At 35.3% G+C, this 20,679-nt stretch overlaps 1 long non-coding RNA gene across 1 annotated transcript; it reads right to left on the bottom strand.

Annotated features, from left to right (window-relative positions):
* Positions 1-284: 284 nt before the first annotated feature.
* LOC108542307 (uncharacterized) lies at positions 285-2,315 on the bottom strand. The gene is made up of 2 exons (XR_001889231.1): positions 2,192-2,315; positions 285-556 (listed from the first exon to the last, which is right to left on the bottom strand). It is a non-coding gene; the product is annotated as an uncharacterized LOC108542307 (long non-coding RNA).
* Positions 2,316-20,679: the final 18,364 nt, after the last annotated feature.

Raw genomic sequence — 20,679 nt, 5'->3', positions numbered from 1 at the left:
TTTTTTTGAGACGGAGTCTCGCTCTGTTGCCCAGGCTGGAGTGCAGTGGCCGGATCTCAGCTCACTGCAAGCTCCGCCTCCCGGGTTCCCGCCAATCTGCCTTAGCCTCCCAAGTAGCTGGGACTACAGGCGGCTGCCATCTCGCCTGGCTAATTTTTTTTTTGCATTTTTAGTAGAGACGAGGTTTCACCAGGTTAGCCAGGATGGTCTCGATCTCCTGACCTTGTGATCTGCCCGTCTCGGCTTCCCAAAGTGCTGGGATTACTGTGCCCGGCCAAAACATCTTATTTTCTTGTTATGCCTTTAATTTTTGTATTTATGAACTTGTTCATTTGAAAATGAAAGATACATATTGCCATGTTTTCAAATTGAATTTATACAGAGACAGGCCTACAATGAAAGACAAACAGTGTTTTCAGATAAAATTAATTCAAATGGATGTAACTTAAATGAAAAAATAAAACTATAAAACCTTAGAAAAAAAAAAAGAATAACAGAAAATCTTCAGGATCCAGGGGTCAGCAAAGAGTTCTTAGTCAGGAACCGAAAGTGTAATCTGTTAAAGGAAAAAATGATCATTTAAACCTCATCAAAATTAAAACTTTTGTTCTGTGATAACTCATGTGAAAAGTCTTAAAAGATAAGTGAGAAACAAAGAAAATATTTGTAAACCAAATATCCAACAAAGGAATAATATCTAGAATCCATTTTTTAAAAGTCTGAGAACTCTAAATTTAAAAATTAGAAAATTGGCAAAAGACAGGAATTCTAGATTTCAACATGTCACTGAGAAGGATATAGGGATGACAAATAACACATGAAAAGATGTTCTACCTGTCAGCCATCAGGGAAATGTAAATTAAAACCAGAAAGAGATATCACTATACACCCATCAGAATGGCTAAAACAAAAATATGAAAACAGCACATGCTAACAGGTTTGAAGAGAAATAGGATCATTCATACTTTGCTGATGTGAATATAAAATGGTACAACCACTCTAGAAAATATTTTGGCTGTTTCTTATGAAATTAAACATGCAATTACTATATGACCCGGCAATTACTTTCTTGAACACTTATCCCAGAGAAATGAAAACATTTTCACACAAAAACCTATACATAACTGATCATATGAGCTTTATTCATAGTAACTAAAAACTAGAAATAGCCCAGATGTCCTTCACTGGGAGAACGGTTAAATAAACTGTGGTATATATGCACCATGGAATATTGTTCCATGAAATTAGAAGTAACCAACTGTTGATACACACAACACAGATAAATACCTGGAGAATTATGTTGAGGGGAAAAAGCCAATATCCAAATGTTACATTGAATAATTCCATTGATATAACTTTTTGAAATAAAAATAAAATTGAACATGGAAAATAGATGTGTGCTTGCCAGAGGTTAGAGATCGGGATGGGAGGCAGGTGGGTGGTTATAAAAGAGCATTCTTGTGTTGATAGAGGAGTTTTGCATCTTTGCTGTTGTTACAGATTTCATGTTTATATTGTCCCCCCAAAATTAGTATGTTGAAACCCTTGTCTCCAATAAGAATGGTATTTGGAGGCAGGGCCTTTGGGAAGTAATTCAGTTTAGATGAGGTCTTAAAAGGGGAGTCCCCATGAAGGGATTAGTGCCCTTATAAGAAGAGACCAGAGCTCTTTCTCTCTCTACCATATAAAGATACAGCAAAAATATGGCCATCGGCCACCAGGAAGAGAGTCACAACCAGGAACCAAATCCATCAGCACTTTGATTTTGCACTTCCAGGATTCAGAACCATGAGAAATACATATTAGTTGTTTAAACTACCCAGTTCGTGGTCTTTGATATAGCAATCCAAGCTAACTAAAATGATTGTGGTGTTGGATACATGAACCTACAGCTGTTAAAATTATGTAGAACCAAATACATAGGTGCACACACACACACACACACACATACACAAACACATGAGTACAAGGAAAATGGGAAATCTGAAATAAGATCAATGGATTGTATCAGTGTCAACAATCTGGTTGTGGCTGGGCATGGTGGCTCATGCCTATAATCCCAGCACTTTAGGAGGCCAAGGCTGATGGATCACTTGAGGTCAGGAGTTCAAGACCAGCCTGGCCAACACAACATGTTGAAACCCCATCTCTACTAAAAATACAAAAATTAGCCAAGTGTGGTGGTATGTACCTGGAATCCCAGCTACTCAGGAGGCTGAGAGGCAGGAGAATTGCTTGAACCCAGGTGGCAGAGGTTGCAATGAGCCGAGATCATGTCACTGCACTGCAGCCTGGGCAACAGAGTAAGACTCCATCTAAGAAATATATATATATATATAATATATATACACACACACACACACACAAATATATATCTCCTGGTGGTTATACTATAGTATAATTTTGCAAGATGTTCTTATGGGAAAAAAATAAGGCAAGGGATCTCTCAGTATTATCTTTTACAACTATATGTGAATCTACAATTACATCAATGCAAATTTCAATTAAAATAGAATTTAAAACGTATAGCTTCTTCCTGGGAAGAAATTGGTCAGAAATTAACACAAGAACAAAACACGAGGATGTAACTTGCTTGCACTGCTCTCAGTGGCAGAGGGGGCTATCTAAACACCACAGCAATGCAATAAGGAACGTCAGGCACCCTGAATGATAGCGCTGTTGAGGTAGCAAAGCAAAGTGGCCTTCAGAACTTTCAAAGATAAGAGAATTCTAGATTTCAACTTGAAAACAGAATTTAAGTGCTAAAATATCAGATATAAAAATACCTTCAGAAAGCATAATTATAGGGAAAATTTCCAATCTTCCTTTTTTTTTTTTTGAGATGGAGTCTCGCTCTGTTGCCCAGTCTCAGGTGCAGTGGTGTGATCTCGGCTCACTGCAAGTTCTGCCTCCCGGGTTCACACCATTCTCCTGCCTCAGCCTCCAGAGGAGCTGGGACCACAGACGCCCGCCACTAAGCCCAGCTAATTTTTTGTATTTTTAGTAGAGATGGGGTTTCACCATTTTAGCCAGGATGGTCTCGATCTCCTGACCTCGTGATCTGCCCGCCTATGCCTCCCAAAGTGCTGGGATTACAGCTGTGAGCCTCCGAGCCTGGCCTAAAATCTTCTTGTATGAAACACTTATCTGAGTATCTGACATTTAGAGTCAGTCCTTCCATAAGATTTTCAGTCTGCATAGACATTGGCTATCTTTTTTTCCAAATTAAAAAAAAAAACTTTCATTTTAAAAAGAAGGAAAAGAAAGAAAACAATTCTCTATTATTATAAAATGTTTCTATTTATCTCTAGAAATTTTATTTCATTTAAAATATTCTGCCTTGTTAATAAATGGTTATACCAACTTTTGCTTGGTTAGTGTTGGATGTAATATATATATTTTTACATCTTTTATTTTCAGTCTTTGAGTGCTGTTACACGAGTTATGTTTCTTTTAGCAGTTGATGCTGTTATTGTTTTTAATGTAGTATAACAGTTGTGGAACGGTATCAGTTTAGGTTGTTATACTTTTAATTAGGTATAACAGTCATTGTCTTTTAATTAGAGTATTTAGTTATTTTACTTTCGATGTTAATGAAATATTTGGCCTTAAATATACCATTGTGCTTTTTTTATTTGTCTCACCTGTTCTGTTTTCTCTCTTACTTTGTAGATTATTTCCTTTTAAAATAAATCACTTAGATAAAATTTAGGTTTTATTCTACATTAACTATTTTTTAGTATTTTATTTCCCTTTATTATTTTAATAGCTATACATTTTTCACTGCTCTTTCAGTGGTTATGCTAGAGAGTACAACATGTGTCCTTGATATATCAAAAGCCTAATGTGAATTAATAATTTTACCTATTCTTGGCTAATGTTAGAACCTTAGAACATTTAACACTCTTCTAATGTCTGCCTATTTTCTATTGTTTTCATGTCTTTTTTATTATAAATATGTGTGACTTCTTTAGACATTATCTTATTATTATCTAAAATAAATATGTATTTAGATTCACTGTCATATAGACCATCATCACACTTTTCATTCCTTTCAGCATCATTGACTTCTCATCAGACACGAATATTGACAATTTTAAAGCATATTAGATACAGTGTAAGAGAGGATGAGTAAACTAGAAGACAGATCTGAAGAAAGTATCAAATTGAAACACACACAAAAAGAAAGATAAGAGATATAAGGCTATGGTGGAAAAAAAGTCTAAAATATATGTATTTGTGGTTCCAACAGAAGGGAATTTAGTGAGTGGGACAGACTAAAAAACTTAGGTGAATCTATTCTGTTTTAAAATATATATTTATTGAGTTTAATTTGTTATTGATTATTCAGTCCTAGAACATCATTGTAATTCATTTTTGTATATTTCAGTTCTTGCCTGAAATTTTTAATCTTATGTTTTACTTCTTTCAACATACTAAACACTTTCATTTTAAAGTTGATAATTTCATTAACTTGATCCCTTGTATTTTTAAAATTGTCTATTGTTTCTCTTGTTTTTTAATTGTGTTCTTACATTTCTGATTATATTTGACTGTATATTGAACATTGCATATAAAAATCATAGAGATATTTGCATTCTAAAATAATATTACCTTTCCTCAGAACATTTTCTTCTGATAAGTAACTGGGGAAATAACAATTCCAAACCCTTATAATCCAACAAGAGATTTATTTGATTAAAAGCGAGGCATCAGTCCATGTAGAGGTATATTTATTTAGAATTTACCCTTAATCCTAGCATATCATCCTTCCAAGCCTCAACCAAAAGCATAAGGGCTTTGCCAAAGCTCCTGTGTTTGCAGGTTGTGAACTCCAGTAGAGACGCTCATCAATATATGATGGGATTACAACCCAATAAACCCACTCTAAATTTAAAATATTGCAAGTCAAAAATGCATTTAATACCACCTCAACTCATCAAACATCACAGCACAGTCCTGCCTAACTTACAGGTAGTCAGAACACTTACATTAGCATATAAATGAGCAAAACTCTTTGAAACAAAGCCTATTTTATAGTATAGTGTTGAATATCTCATGGAATTAATTGACTACTGTACTGAAAGGGAAAAACAGAATGGTTGTATAGGAACTCAAAGTACTATTTCTACTGAATGCATATCACTTTTGCACCATTATAAGTCAAAAATTTGTTGTCAAACCATTGTAAATCAGAGATTGTCTGTATCTGCTCCCAAGTCATTTGAGTCTACCAACAGCTCTGCCCCACTATGTTTTCCGAATCCATGATGTCCCTAAGGTTAAAAGCTCCCTCTCTATGTTTTTTATTAAAGATTTTTGGCTTAATACTTTTTTGCTGCCTTGTTAAATCTCAATGCTTCAGACAGATTTTTCTCCCAGATTTTTTAGATTGTTTTCAGTGGAAGGGATGGTCTAAGCTATCTAGTCTGCATTAGTAAAAGGGGAATTCTCAGTTGCCTTTTTATGTTGATATTTGTATAATTTCCCCCATTTTTCCTCTGGAGACTTTTGGCCAGAGTCATCAATTCTTCTGTTCCAGTATGCAATATTCATTCCCTAACCCTGCTTTTGTGAAAGATAGAAGTTCTTTGTCCTCACATGTCTTAAAAAATATTTGTTTTCCATTCAATAGGAAGTTTTTCTTGCAGTGGTATTTTGTTTGGTCATTTTAATTCAAATTTTAGAAGCCATTTGTCATATTCTAGCACTTTGGGTTGCTAATGAAAACTCAACTTATTGGATCTGGGAAAATTTTTTCTTTCTTGTCTTTTTCTTCTTTTTTCTCTTTTCATTTCTTTTTCCTTCTTCCTCCTCTTCTACTTCTATTCTACCTCCTCCTTGTTTGTCAATGACTGCCAATCCTCTCTTTTTCTATTTTGCAATTTCTATTGGGTGAATGTTGGATCTTCATTATTGATGATCTATATCCATATTCCTTGCTTCCCAAAATTATCTTTATTGGTTTTTATAATAAATTCTAACAACAAATTTTATGTTTTACCTTTTCTATTAGATTTCTATGTGTATATTTTGGCAATCGTATTATTAATTTTCTCTTAATTTTAGGAGTTTTCTTTCTTGTTTTATTACTGTTCCATTCCTATAGTATTCTGTAGTTGTTTTAGAAATGGAGTATTGTACTTAACAATACTGATTTTTGTAAGTGTCTCTATGTGGTGGCTTTAAAATACCTAAGTCCACAAATTCTTTTACACTACATCCTTCAAAAGATAGAGACAAATTCCCTTCCCCTTGAATGGGGACTGAACTGAGTGACTCACTACTAATTGAGTACTATTTTTTAACTATTGGTACTAATGAATACAATATGACAGAAGTTGTCACCCATAAAATGACAAATGAAGCAGTTTAAAATCTAAAAGTACCAATGTATATGGGCGCAAATCTCATTCATCTGTACTCAAAGTTGTAGAACAACTTCTGTATGACAATGCTTAAGGACATGTTCAATTTAAATACAAATTTAAATATTCTAGAAAGATAATATGACATTTAAAAATACAGGAACAGGCTACATTAATAGTGAGCTTAAATTCCACAAATCACTAAAAGTAGGTTTCTCACAACCAGGTAAATCAAACATTTCCTTTCCAGGAAAGAAAGGTTTGCCATAAAAGACCAAGGCAGAAAAAGAGATAACATATTCAATTAGTGGAAACAGGTAATTCCATATAGAATAGAGAGATAAATGGCTGGCTGAAATTGGAACAGCCCAGGCCTAGTGGTAATAACATGCCAGTGAAAGAAGAAGGACTTGTTTCCTAACCCCTCGCGAGGCTTCGTGCATAGTGGGAATCCTTGCTAACTTACCTGATTGTATAACTATCAATACACAGTTTTATTTCCATGCTTTCATGTGTGAGAAACTGAGCTAAGTACTAGATACATAACAGGAAAAACTGGCATCAGCCTGTTTAGAAACTTATTTTCATGAGAGATGGAAACATTAATCAAATAGTCACACAAATAATTATTTGACTAAGTCAGCATTTCCCAAACTTTTGAACACTGAATTGATTAAAAATTAAAATGTATTGATGTAACACCAACAAAAGATCATAAGATATAATGTGCAAATGAATGAAAGTAGACAGCAAGAAACAGCATCACATATTACTTAATTACAGTGAGTAGTCATAATAATTTGATTTATGTGTTTTTTTATTTTGTAATAGAAAAAATCCAAATTAGACAAAACATTTTATTAAAAACAAGAATAAACAAGATAATAAAATGTCACAATATGTGTTCAGAAAAAAGACAAGATATATAAGATAGACCAGCAAAGACAAAATAGACCGCATACATCAAAATGATAGTTAGTTTGTAAATGCTGCCTATGCATCAGTGCACAAACTGAATGTCATTTACTCATGCATCAGGTGATCAATCATGCAACATCTTGACATTCTTCATGATAGCACCTCATTGCTTACAAGGCAGACTATTGCACAGTAAAACAAACAAGAATATAAACGTTTTAAATATTTTTATACATATATATTTTAAATGTTTTTTATTAAAAAAAACTATTCCATGTATCACTTTATTTTCATGAACACTCCTCCTCCCCCAAGTGTTTCTTGGGATACTCTGTATAAGGACCAATTGGGAACTCAGTAGAGGAATATGTTTTAATTGTCAATAGAATAACGAGATAATAGAATGTTAATAATACAAATTGACTTTAGAGATAATTTTCATTAAAATGAATAATATTATAAAAGAAGAAATTCAAAATTCTCATATAAATTTAGTATTTTAGAGATGGTAAGAAGTATTAAACGATATTTAATTAGATTTCCTGTTGAAATTATGACATTGCATAACATTTAGACCAGGCACTCACATAGTATCCACCTTGAAGTTTTCACTTGTACATTAATTCCTCCATTTGTTCAGTAAATATTAATGGACACTTTTGTTGTGCTAGAAATTGTGAGGATACAAAACCTTAAAAAACATAGTCTTGTAAGCCTTCAAACACCTTACAGTTTAAAAGTGGATCATAATATTAACAATGAAGTAAAAGTTGCATTTGATGTGCTAAAAAAGAAAAAAAAATGGAGTTTTAAATAAGCTAAAAATAACGCATTCAGTATTCAGTGTCAATTTTGTAAAATTGGTGCTTTTCATGTGCAGTGATTAGGGTACAGACAGTCATGATTCCAGGTAAAAGAACTAGCATTATACAGAGGCATATACGCAAACAACCACCATGTATATTTAGGGCGACTTTGGTGCTCAGTTTGGCTGGGGCTGATGTGTAATGACTTCATTGTTAAACTCCGTATTTTTTCTTTCAAAGAAGATGATAAGCATATCTATCAATTCCAAACATTTTCTTGTGTCCTTTGTAATTCCTTTCTCCCTTTCCACACTTCCACCGACTCTACACAACCAATGGTCTGTGTTAGTCACCATATGTTAGTTTATGTTTCCTAAAATTTTACATATGTGGAATCATACAGTGTGTAATCTTGCTTTGATGGTATTCTTTAGGCATAATTATTTTGAGATTTATCCATGCAATTGCATGTATCAGTCATTCATTCTTATTGCTGAGTAATATTCCAGTGCATGGATATAGCACAATTAATTTATCTATTCACTATTGATACATATTTCAGTTGTTTTCAGTTTGGGGAAACTATAAATAAAGCTTCTGTGGATATTTGCATACCCATCTTTGCTTATTTTTTATTTTTGTTGCATATATCAATAGCATTAAAGACTGGTATATTATTTCTTTCTTGCATTGCTATAAAGAAATACCTGAGACTGGGTGATTTATACAGAAAAGAGGTTTACTTGCCTCACAGTTCTGCAGTCTGTCTAGGAAGCATGATGCTGAAATCAGTTTGGTTTCTGGAGAGGCCTTAGAAAACTTACAAGGATAGTCGGGGTGAAGGAGAAACAGGTATGTCTTAGGTGGCCAGAACAGAAGGAAGAGAGAGAGAAGAGAGGTGCCACATGCTTTAAAACAACCACATTTAGTGAGAACTCACTCATTATCATGAGAACAGCACCAAGGCAATGGTGCTAGACCATTCATGTCAAACAACCCCCATGATCCAATCACGTTCCCACCAGGCCTCACTTCCAACTCTGGGGATTACAATTCAACACGAAATTTGGGTGGGGACACAGATCCAAACCACGTGAAATGGGTTGAATGGTGGCTGTATGTTTACCTTTTTAAAGAAACTGCCAAATTCTTTTTCAAAGTCTTTGTACTGTCTTTTATTTCTGTCAGCAATCTATGAGTATTCCAGTTATTACACATCCTTGCCAATATTTGATATGGTCAGTCTTTAATTTTAGTTATTCTAAGAGATTGTAATGATATGCTAATGCTTTTATTTTGCATTTCCCTAATAAATGGTGATGTTCATCATTTTTCATGTGCAATGATTATTTTTTTCATGTTCTTGTCATTCATACATCCTTTATCCATTTTATGGTTGACTGTTTTTATTATTGAGTTTGAGTGCCTTTCACAATTCATGGCTATAAGTCCTTTATCAAACACGTTGTTTGCCAGGACTTTCTCCCAGTCTGTGGCTTGTCTTCTCATTATCCTAATAGTGTCATGTAAAGAGCCTAAGTTTTTAATTTTGATGAAGTCCCATTTATCAATTTATTCTTATGGATTGTGCTTTTGATGTTGAGACCTGTTCTCTGGCCTAAAGCCGAGGTCAACAAATTTTCTCTGTAAAGGGTTAGACACCACATAATTCATTGTACGACCTCTGTCACAAATATTCAAGTCTGCCGTGGTGGCTGTAGACAATACATAACCAATACGCATGGTTGTATTCTCTTAAAACTTCATTTACAAAAAAAAAAAGAGCCAGATTTGGCCTGTGGGCCATAGTTTGTTGACAATCAGGCTAGAATATGGTCTATAGTGGTTAATATTCTATGTCTAAGGAAAAATCTGGGTATTCTTTTTGGGGGAGAATTATTGTATGACTGTCACTTAAGTCAAGTTGGTTGATAGTGTTTTTTAAGTTTTCTATAGACTGTCTTTCTTCTTTGTTGCTTGCTTGTTCTATCAGTTCTTGAGAGGAGATGTTGAAATATCCAAGTAAAACTGTTATTTTTTTTTTACCATTTCTCATTAGTTTTGCTTCATGTATTTTATAACAGTTACTTGGCAAAAAGAAAAAAATTAGGATTATGTTCTCTGAGAAATCTACCCTTTATCATTATGCAATGATCTCCTTCATCTAAGGTAATAATTTTGTCATAAAAATCTACTTTATTAGATATTAAAATAGCCACTCCAGCTTTCTTTTGATTAGCATTAATGTGGTTACCTTTCCCATGCTTTCACTTTTAACTTACTGTGTCTTTACATTTAAAGTGGATTTCTGGACAGCAAGTACAACTGACCCTTGAACAACGTGGGTATTAAGGGTGCCAATCTCCGTGCAGTCAAAAATTTGTGTATAACTATTGACTCCCCTAAAACTTACCTACTAGCAGCCGACTCTTGATCAAAACTTTACTGATAACATAAAAAGCTGATTAGCACATATTTTGTGTGTTGTATGTATGATATACTATATTTTTACAATAAAGCAAGATAGAGAAAAGAAAATGTTATTAGGAAAATCATAAGGCAAAAAGTATTTACTCTTAAGTGAAAGTTTATCAGCATAGAGATCTTCATCCTTGTCTTCATGTTGAGCAGGCTGAGAAGGAGGAGGAGGAGGAGGGGTTTGTCTTGCTATTTCAGGGGTGGCAGAGGCAAAGGCAAATCTAGGTATAAGTGAACCCATGAAGTTCAAAGCCATGATGTTCAGGGGTCAACTGTAGTTAGATATTGCTTTCTTATCCAACCTGACAATCTCTACCTTTTCATTGGGGCATTTCAAATATTTACACTTAATGTGATAAAGATGGTTGAGTTTAAACCTACCATCTTGCTGTTTATTTTCTATTTTTCTAATTTTTTTACTTTTATCCTCCTTTTCTGCATTGCTTTGTTTTAACTAAATGTATTTTTATGATTCCCCTTTGGTTTGTTTACCAGCTACAGCTCTTTCTCTTATATTTAGGGTTTCTGATACACATTTTTAACTTATCAGATTCTACCTTCCAGCAACATACTTCATATCCAGTATCAGGAACTTAAAACTGTGTGCTCCCATTTCTAGCCCCTACTTTTAAGCTTCTGTTGTCATGTATTTTTCTTCTGCATATGTGAGAAAGCTCACAATACATGTTTACTTTCTTTAAACATTCAATTATATTTTAAAGATACTTAAGAAAGATTTCTTTATATTTAACTACAGAATTACCATTTTTATATTTTTTATGGTTCCATATTACTAATCAGTGTCATTTTTGTCTTCCTTTATCATTTCTTATAACGTAGGTCTGCTGGTGATGAGTTCTTTCAGCTTTTATACATCTGAAAATGCCTTTATCTTACCTTAATTATGGAAAGATAATGCCATACAGTAAAGAATTCTGAATTAACAGGGGTTTTTGGTTTCTGTTTTCTTTTGTTTTATTTTTAGTACTTTAAAGATGTTCCACTGTCTGGCTTACATTGTTTCCCATGAGAAATATGCTATCTTTTTGTTTGTTCATCTACATAATGTGTCTTTTCTTCCTCTGGCTACTTGTAAGATTTTCTCTTTATCACTGATTTTAAGCACTTTGCTGTAGCTTCTTTTATGTTTCTTGTGCTTGGGGATTCGTGAGCTTCCTGGATCTGTGGGTTTATAGTCTGTATCAAATTTGAAACATTTTTATCACTATTTCCCTAACTTCCTTGGCGTCTTTGGAATCCTGTATTCATCTCCTCAACCCAAGGAGACTCCTGGACCACATTTGGTGATACCTCCTGGAAACCTGGTCCAGGTTGGAAGCTGGGACAATCATAACACTCTCCTCAATTGTTTGCCATCTCTAAGAGATCACTGCTCTTTGTCACCTGATGTTCACTGTTTTGAGAACATTTTTTAAAAAAAATACCTTGCTCATTTCTTTAATTACTTCAGGTGAAAGTAAATTCAGTCTTTGTTACTACGTTTCACTCAGAAGTTGAAGTATAAACTCATGGATTTTTTATGATCCTCCTTTTGTTACTACATTTTAATTTTATTGCATTATCATTGGAGAAGATATTCTGTATGCATTGGACGTTTGGAATTCCTTATACTGTTCATAAGGTCTAATCCATGGTTTATTTTTATAAATATTACATATGTACTTTGGGGGAAAAGAAAGTATCCTTTCTATCTGTTAGGTATAGAATTCTACGTATAGTAGCTTGAAGTTTATACATGCGTTTATGTGCTTAATTCACTACTTATGTTTTTCCCATTTGTTCCATCAGTTTCTGAACAGGGTATGTTCAAACTCCATCTAAAATTTTTGATTCAGTTTTTTTCCCATTTTGGTTCTGGTAGCTATGTTTTAATATATTTAGGGATTGTATGAGAAGGTCCATATGTATTTATGATTAATATTCCTTACCCTCACATAGTGAATTTTACCAGTATGTAATGTCATTCTTGTTTTTTTAATGAAAATTACCTTAAATTCTTGTTTTCACATATTCATATTGGTCTTCAAGCCTTTTTTTGGGTCATATTTATTTGCTGTCTTTTTTTTTTTCTATTCGTTTATTTTGAATATTATTGGTCTATTAATTTTAAGGTACCTATTTTGGATAATATAATGCCATAGCACTGGAAAACACAAGAATACATATGTAGTCACGTGGTTGTTTGATGATGAGGTTATGTTCTGAGAAATGCATCAGGCAATTTTGTCATTGTGCAAACATCCCAGAGTATACTTACACAGACTGAGATGGTATAGCCTGCTACACACCTAGGCTGTATGGTAGTGGCTATTGCTCTTCCAAGGCTGCAAACCTGTACAGCATGTTACAATACTAAATACTGTAGGCAACTGTAACACAGTGATAAATACTTGTGCATCAAACAGAAAATGTACAGTAAAAATACAGATTATAATCTTAAGAGACCGCTGTTGTATATGTGGTCAGTCATTAACCTAAACCTTATGCGGCATGTGACTTTAACAAAATATCCCTTCATAGAAAAATATAAAATATTATTGAAAGAAATTAAGGAATACTTAAATAAGTATAGGCATGCACTATGTTCAAGATTTGGTAGATCCAATATTACAAGGACATCAAGTCTACCAAATTGATTTATGCATCAAATACAATTCTAATAAAAATACCCAGAGATTATTTTGTAGAAATTTTTAAGCCAATTCTAAAATTCACTTGGAAATGCAAAACAATGGCTAAGGTAATCTTAAGAATAATAATATGGCAAGACCTACTCTATCAGATATTAAGACTGCAGTTGTTTTAAAAGAGTGTAATATTGGCACATGCATAGGTTAAGAGGTAAATTGAACATAATGGAGCATCTGATTTCAGACCCACACCTGATTTATGATAATGCTAGTACTGCAGACCATTAGCAAAGAACTGACTCTTTAGGAAGTGGTGTTATTCAATCAGGTATCTACATAAAAAAATGAAAATTGACTCTAACATCACTTTATTTGCACAAATAAATTTCAAGTGAATTGTAAACCTGTGACTTCTATAATACAATATGAAACTTAGGATCTAGAAAATTTTCTCAATACACAAAAGCACTAGTCATAAATGAAAAGTTGATAAATTATAATTATTTTATCATTATATGCTAATTAGAATTAAGAAGTTCTGTTCTTCAGAAAACATCATTAAATGAATGAAAAGTCAAGCCATAAAGTAAAAGACAATATTCACACTGACTCATATTCTATAAGTAAAACTCATATGTATCAAAAGAAAACAATATCCAAATGGAAAATGATGAAGAACCTAAATACTTCAAAAAATAAATTAGCAAAATGTCCAATGAAAACGTATAAAGGTCTGCCATCTCATTAAAAATTAAAACAATATAAATTAAAACAATGAGGTATTACTAAAACACCCCACATATAGAGTAAAATTATCATAATAAAACAAAACAAAGCATATTATCAATATCTAACATTGGCAAAGATATAGAGCAACCAGAATTTTCATCTTCCTCAGTGGGAATACAAATTGGCACAATTACTTTTAATACCAATTTGGCATTATTTGCCACTGTAGACTGAAGATGTGTTCCCTCAAAAGTCATATGTCAAACCCAATCCCTGATGGCATTTGGAGGTGCAACCTTTGGGAGGTGATTAGCTCATGAGGGCAGAGTCCTCATGAAAGGGATTTTATAAGGGCACTCCCTTATAAAAGAAACCCTAGAGAACCCCTTCACCCATGCCACCATGTGAAGTTATAGCAAGAAAACAGACATCTATGAACCACGCCACCATGGACCCTCTCCAGACACCGAATCTGCTGGCACCTTGAAATTGGACTTCTCAGTCTTCAGAACTGTGATAAATGAATTTCTGTTGTTTATAAGCCACCTAGTTTATGGTATTTTGTTACAGCAGCCCAAATGGACAAAGATGCTTACTAAAGACAAAACTTATTACCTATGCAAACGAAGTCTTGTACAGGAAAATTCACAGCAGTTCTATTTGTAATAATATCCAAATGGAAACAATTCAAATGTCCATCAAGGTAAAACAAATTGTGTTATGTTTATACAATGAAATGCTATATAGCAATGAAAATTAAGATTTTGTGATAATCATCTCTTTTTTTTTTTTTTTTTTTACTAATTTCATCTGTCTATGTATTCTGATATGGTTTGGCTGTGTCCCCACCCAAATCTCATCTTGAACTGTAGCTCCCATAATTCCCACATGTCATGGGAGGACCTAGTGGGAAGTAACTAAACCATGGGGGTGGGTCTCTCCCATGCTGTTCTCATGATAGTAAATATGTCTCACAAGATCTGATGGTTTTATAAAGGAGAGTTTCCCTGCCCATGCTTTCTTTTGCCTGTTGGCATGTAAGATGTGCCTTGGCTTCTCCTTTGCCTTCCACCATGATTGTGAGGTTTCCCCAGCCATTTGGAACTGTGAGTCCATTAAACCTCTTTCCTTTATAAATTATCCAGTCTCAGGTATGTATTTATTAGCAGTGTGAAAATAGACTAATACAGTAAATTTGCACCAGTAGAATGGGGTGTTGCTGTAAAGATACCCGAAATGTGGAAGCAACTTTGGAACTGGGTAGCAGGAAGAGGTTGGAACAGTTTGGAGGGCTCAGAAGCATATAGGAAAATGCGGGAAAATCTGGAACTTCCTGAGACTTGGAGGGCTCAGAAGACAGGAAGATATGAGGAGTTTTGGAACTTCCTAGAGACTTGTTGAGTGGCTTTGACTAGAATGCTGATATTGTTATGGGCAATAAAGTCTGGGGTAATGTGTCAGATGGAGACGAGGAATTTGTTGAAAACCTGAGCAAAGCTGAATCTTGCTATGTTTTAGCAAAGACACTGGCAGTTTTTTGCCCCAGCCCTAGAGATACATGGAAATTTGAACTTGAGAGAGATGATTTGGGGTATCCAGTGGAAAAAAATTTCTAAGCAGCAAAGAGGTGAAGAGAAAGCAGAGCCTGAAAGTTTTAAAAATTTGCAACCTGACAACGCAATAGAAAAGAACAACCCATTTTCTAAGGAGAAATTCAGGCAGGCTGCAGAAATTTGCATAAGTGATGAGGAACCCAATATTAACCACCAAGACAATGTGGAAAATGTTTCCAAGGCATGTCAGAGACTTTCATGGCAGACCCTCCTCTCACAGGTCCAGAGGCCTAGAAGGAAAAAATGGTTTCCTAGGCCTGATCCAGGGTCCCCCTGCTGTGTGCAGCCTACAGACTTGGTGCCCTACATTCCAGCTGCTCCAGCCATGGCTAAAAGAGGCTAAGGTGAAGCTCAGGCAGTGGCTTCAGAGGGTGCAAGCCCCAAGCCTTGGAAGCTTCCACATAGTGTTGAGTCTGCAGGTGCACAGAAGTCAAGAATTGAGGTTTGGGAACCTCTGCCTAGATTTCAAATGATATATGGAAATGCCTAGATGTCCAGGAAGAGGTGGGCTGCAGGGACGGGTCCCTCATGCACAACCTCTGCTAGGGCAGGGTAGAGGGAAATGTGGGGTTGGAGCCCTCACACGGAGTCCCCACTGGGGCACTGCCTAGTGGAGCTGTGAAAAGAAGGCCACCATCCTCTAGAAAAAAAGTTAGATTCACCAACAGCTTGCACCGTGGGCCTGGAAAAGCCCCAAACACTCAACACCAGCCTGTGAAAGCAGTCAGGAGAGGGTCTGTTTCCTGTAAAGCCACAGGGCAGAGCTGCCCAGAACTGTAGGAACCTACCTCTTGCATCAGCATGACCTGGATGTGATACATGGAGTCAAAGGAGATCATTTTGGAGCTTTAAGATTTAATGACTGCCCTGCTGAATTTAGGACTTGCATGGGGCCTATAGCCCACATATTCTCTGAAAATGCAGATGTGACTTTGGAACTGGATAACAGGCAAAGGTTGGAACAGTTTGCAGGGCTCAGAAGAATATAGGAAAAGTGGGAAAGTTTGGAACTTCCTAGAGAATTGGAGGGCTCAGAAGAGAGTAAGATGTGGGCAGTAAGACTGCCAATTTATCCCATTCGGAATGGGTATATTTACCCAATGCCTGTACCCGCATTGTGTCTTGGAAGGAACTAACTTGATTTTTTACTTTACTGGCTCATAGGCAGAAGGGACTTGCCTTGTCTCAGATGCGATTTTGGACTTGAACTTTTGGGTTAATGCTGGAATAGTTAAGACTGGCGGAGTGTTGAAAAGGCCTGACTGTGCTTTGAAATGTGAGGACATGAGATTTGGGAGAAGTCAGGGGTGGAATGGTATGGTTTGGTTCTGTGTTCCCACCAAAATCTCATTTCTAATTGTAATCTGCATAATCCCCACGTCGAGGGGTGGATCTGGTGGGAGGTGATGGGATCATGGGGGCAGTTTCCCCCATGCTGTTCTCATGAGAGTGAGAGTTCTCACAAGATCTGGTGGTGTTATAAGGGACTCTTACCTCTTTGCTCCTTGCACTTCTCTCTCTCCTGCCTCCATGTGAGAAGGTCCAAGCTTGCTTCCCCTTCGCTCTTTGCCATAATTGTAAGTTTCCAGAGGCCTCCCCAACCCTGTGGAACTGTCAGTCAATGAAACCTCTTTCCTTTATAAATTACCCAGTCTCAAGTAGCATCTTTATAGCAGTGTAAGAACGGACTAATACAGAGTGGAAAGGGCAGAGACGAGGATAAACAAATACAACTAAAATAATGAAAACAATGAAGGCCCAAACATCAATACTCCAAACACACGGTGGACTGGCATATTGTTATATTGAGGGGAATGATTGGGCACTAACACCATTTAAGAGAAGCTATTTCATTTATAGTGTACTCTTGAGTTATATATAAAATTACAAAAATATAATTCCTAGAGTTTTATTAATTCAGCTCTGTCCTTTGGACTGAATAAAATGAACTTTATTCTTAATTTATAGAACATCCTTGCAAGAATTTAAATATAACAAACCCATGTGGCTAAGTTTACAAAGCTATTTAAGTAACAGAATAGCAGGTTTGAACATGATGTTAGGGTTCATTTTGTTCAACTCTTCATCCACAAAATGCATTTTTTTCATATCTTCTCCAGAGTCATCTAGCTGAAACATGATGCCTCAAAAAGGCAAGAAGTCATGAATTTCCCAAATGGAGAATACCGCATGGCAGAAATAGCTAGAGACTTGAGATAATAGTAACACAATGTTTCTCAATCATAGCTGTGGCTCTATCTCTACACTGTCCTTGGTAACAGTCAGTATTGCCTCACAAATACTAATAGTTGTGACTAATTTCATTAACTTCCACTATTTCTCTTTGAAAAAGCTTGGTTTGAGATGATTAGGAAGAAACTAATAAGAAAACATATTTCATGGGTATCATTCTAACAACAAATTTTCCACCTGCCAATCTAGTCCAGCAGTCTTTACATTTTCACAAGGAAAAAATCTTTTCCCATGACTTAATACAAGGTAAGGCATACTGGGGTATGAGCATGAGTGGATGTCTTCCAAAGCAGAGAAGGAAGAGGGTGGAAAATTCTAGGACTCACATTCCTTTGATACATGAGTCAGATATTATAATTAACCAGTTGGGGTGCTTTGGCATAACCTTTTGGCTTGTTACGTTTTCAGCTTATTACTTCAGAGAATTATTAAAGTTTTTATAAATATTTACAACAATAAGTTTCAGCTTATTACTTCAGAGAATAATTTAGAAGTTTTTATAAATATTTACAACAATAAGGTCACTCATGACTCACTATCATCAATTTAAGAATCTTGAAAGCTTGGTTTGAGGTTCTAGTTAATTGCATTGAACTACTAAAGTGAGAAAAATTTCAGTTCTCCATACTCTTTGCAAGTTGATATTTTAATAGTTTATTCATATTACCTATTTTGCAAGCATCTAGGATACTTCCAACTTGGAAGATAATTAGACCTTTCCCAGAAAACTGTGGGGTGGCATGCTAAAAGGAAATGGTAGATTGAGTCTTGGAAAACCTACCACTTCATTTGGTATCAAAGGGATTGATATGGTTTGGCTGTGTCCCTACCCAAATCTCAACTTGAATTGTATCTCCCAGAATTTCCACATGTTGTGGGAGGGACCCAGTGGGAGGTAACAGAATCATGGGGGCCAGTCTTTCCCATGCTATTCTCATGAATAAGTCTCATGAGATCTGATGGGTTTATCAGGGCTTTTCATTTTGTCTGTTCCTCATTTTTCTCTTGCCACCACTATGTAAGAAGTGTATTTTGTCTCCTACCATGATTCTGAGGCCTCCCCAGCCATGGGAAAGTGTAGGTAAAATTAAACCTCTTTTTCTTCTCAGTTTCGGGTATGTCTTTATCAGTACCATGAAAACAGACTAATACAGGCGTATTTTCAGAGTACAAGCATAACCTATACTCTGAATGTATCATCCAGAATATTTTTCTTCTGCTTGTTTCATTTCATCAAATCCTACTGAAGATATATAAATGTTCAGTCTCTTCCAAGATGTCTCCAATAAATACTCCAGAAAATTTACTTTTTAATATTTTGTTTGCTTTTTTTCCCAATCTGTTTACCAGGATTGTTTGGTTTTGTTTGGTTTTAGAAATTGGTTTACCAGTTGTCCTATAACATATAGTTCTGAAAAATGTACAGTCCCACTAGTGGTGGGTTCACACATGTCATGATTATCTCCAAAGCTACTCCATAGACAAGTTCCAGTTCCAGTTAAGGTAGAGCAGGCATACTCCTTCTATCTTTCCCACTAAATGCAACAAAAATTACTGGATAGAATGCATAAAGCAGTTATCTAAAGGTTCTAAAAAGTAAATGGCAGCACATGCATTACACCAAAAAAAACCCAGAACTTTTAAGTCCAATAGTCCAATAGATTTGGCAGTGAGTTCCCTAGATTGTTTTTCCTTCCATATTCCCCATTGTGGTTCAAAGGTAGCATAAATCCCAGAGTTGTATACCATGTGTACACAGAAATAGCTCTAATCAAAGACCTCTTATTCTGATCTACCAAACAGAGAAAGTAGGATACACTCTGGTCTTGTTTTCTTCCTTTTTCCAACCCCTGTCTCCATTCCCAAAGTGCAATTATTCCACAGCAGTCACTATAGTACTATAGTAGTTGAACTTGACCTCAAAACTTCTAGGGAAGAGGATCATTCTTTCTGATCAGAGAAACTTGGTCCAAAGAGTATGTAGGGAATTTATGTTGCTATTTTTCCTGTCACTCTCCTCTCACCACTTGGCCCTGGAGGCTGACCCAATTAAGGAAAGTGATTAGCAAAGTACAGAGAGACTAAAGCGTCGTGTTTTTGAAATGCCTCAGTGCCAAAGAATGCGAGTGAGATAGAGAGTGCAGAGCTTGAAAAAGAGAAAATCCTGGATTCATCTCAACCTGCTCATGCAAGGATATGCCATTAAATGTGCCTGAGTAGGCTCTCAAGAAACCTGAACTATGCCACTGCTCAGATTTCAGATTGCTCTTGGAAGGTGCAAATACTGTACAGATACAAATAGCACTACAAATCCTTTGAAAACGAACTTACATTAGAGCTGTAGTCCATGGAAGGTGAGTTTGAATTTTTGATTTGAACCTAACCAGATTGGTTAATGGATAAAAAATAAAAACCAAAAACACAATCTCCATAAGACTCGCAAAAGACTCAGATTTACACAACATAATTTTACAAACATCTAGTATCCAATACAAAAATCATACAACATACAAGGAAACCAAGAAAATTTAACAATTCTTAAAGGAAAAGACAATAGCAGAAACCAACCACATTTTATCAGGTAATTTGAACCAGCTGTTGAAATTATCCGATAGAAGTTTTAAAGTTGTTTTTATAGCCATGACAAAGTAAAAATAAATACTATTGAAACAATCTAAATGATAAGAAGTCTCAGCAGAAAGAAATAGAAGGTATAAAATAGAATCAAGTGAATATTTTAGAATTGAAAAATATAATAATTGAGATAAAATTCAGTGGATTGACTTAATAGCAGAATGGAAACCACAGATGAAAGAGTAAGTGAACTTGACAATAGAGCAATTAGAAATTTTCCAATCTGTAC

This window comes from Rhinopithecus bieti, unplaced genomic scaffold (genome assembly GCF_001698545.2).
Source record: "Rhinopithecus bieti isolate Rb0 unplaced genomic scaffold, ASM169854v2 scaffold_20150, whole genome shotgun sequence".
Taxonomy (NCBI): Eukaryota; Metazoa; Chordata; class Mammalia; order Primates; family Cercopithecidae; genus Rhinopithecus; species Rhinopithecus bieti.
The sequence above is the reverse complement of the archived record's forward strand: the minus strand, read 5'-3'. Positions and strand labels throughout refer to the sequence as shown.